We start from the raw sequence: 1,917 nt of genomic DNA, 5'->3' as shown, positions 1-1,917 counted from the left end.
TGTTTTGTTGATTGGTTCCTGCGGAGATGTTGTTTGCCTGATTCCATATGCTCATTCGGATGATGCGAATCGCACAACTCTCCATTCTCATACTTGCAAGATTCCACCATCCACTCAGTACACATTCTCAAAATTCCTCAACCTCTCATCCACTCATCATTTCAACTGTCAAATCACTACAATGTGCACAAATCCACATACTGATTACAATCATGTGGTCACTGGTGTGTAGCTTGAACATGTAACTGTTGGAGCTGAGTGAGAATCCGTGACCCAGTGGAGTGTAATGTGTGTGTGTGTGTGCGTGGATTTGTGAGGCGGTTATGCAGCTGGACAATGGATGAATTGTTGCAGCATATGATGGATTGATTGGAGTGAGACATTCGCACGGTTGCATTGGTGATCAAATATGTTTTGTTGATTGGTTCCCGTGGAGAATGTTGTTTGCCTGATTCCATATGCTCATTCGGATCATGCGAATCGCACAACTCTCCATTCTCATACTTGCAAGATTCCACCATCCACTCAGTACACATTCTCAAAATTCCTCAACCTCTCATCCACTCATCATTTCAACTGTCAAATCACTACAATCTGCACAAATCCACATACTGATTACAATCATGTGGTCACTGGTGTGTAGCTTGAACATGTAACTGTTGGAGCTGAGTGAGAATCCGTGACAAGTGGAGTGTAATGTGGATGAGTGTATGTTCGAGCGTGCGTGTGTGTATTTGTGAGGCGGTTATGCAGCTGGACAATGGATGAATTGTTGCAGCATATGATGGATTGATTGGAGTGAGACATTCGCACGGTTGCATTGGTGATCAAATATGTTTTGTTGATTGGTTCCCGTGGAGAATGTTGTTTGCCTGATTCCATATGCTCATTCGGATGATGCGAATCGCACAACTCTCCATTCTCATACTTGCAAGATTCCACCATCCACTCAGTACACATTCTCAAAATTCCTCAACCTCTCATCCACTCATCATTTCAACTGTCAAATCACTACAATGTGCACAAATCCACATACTGATTACAATCATGTGGTCACTGGTGTGTAGCTTGAACATGTAACTGTTGGAGCTGAGTGAGAATCCGTGACCAGTGGAGTGTAGTGTGTGTGTGTGTGTGTGTGTGTATTTGTGAGGCGGTTATGCAGCTGGACAATGGATGAATTGTTGCAGCATATGATGGATTGATTGGAGTGAGACATTCGCACGGTTGCATTGGTGATCAAATATGTTTTGTTGATTGGTTCCCGTGGAGAAGGTTGTTTGCCTGATTCCATATGCTCATTCGGATGATGCGAATCGCACAACTCTCCATTCTCATACTTGCAAGATTCCACCATCCACTCAGTACACATTCTCAAAATTCCTCAACCTCTCATCCACTCATCATTTCAACTGTCAAATCACTACAATCTGCACAAATCCACATACTGATTACAATCATGTGGTCACTGGTGTGTAGCTTGAACATGTAACTGTTGGAGCTGAGTGAGAATCCGTGACCAGTGGAGTGTAATGTGTGTGTGTGTGTGTGTGCGTGGATTTGTGAGGCGGTTATGCAGCTGGACAATGGATGAATTGTTGCAGCATATGATGGATTGATTGGAGTGAGACATTCGCACGGTTGCATTGGTGATCAAATATGATTTTGTTGATTGGTTCCCGTGGAGAATGTTGTTTGCCTGATTCCATATGCTCATTCGGATGATGCGAATCGCACAACTCTCCATTCTCATACTTGCAAGATTCCACCATCCACTCAGTACACATTCTCAAAATTCCTCAACCTCTCATCCACTCATCATTTCAACTGTCAAATCACTACAATCTGCACAAATACACACATACTGATTACAATCATGTGGTCACTGGTGTGTAGCTTGAACATGTAACTGTGGGA

The sequence above is a fragment of the Schistosoma mansoni genome (genome assembly GCF_000237925.1).
Source record: "Schistosoma mansoni, WGS project CABG00000000 data, supercontig 0975, strain Puerto Rico, whole genome shotgun sequence".
Classification (NCBI taxonomy): domain Eukaryota; kingdom Metazoa; phylum Platyhelminthes; class Trematoda; order Strigeidida; family Schistosomatidae; genus Schistosoma; species Schistosoma mansoni.
The sequence above is the reverse complement of the archived record's forward strand: the minus strand, read 5'-3'. Positions refer to the sequence as shown.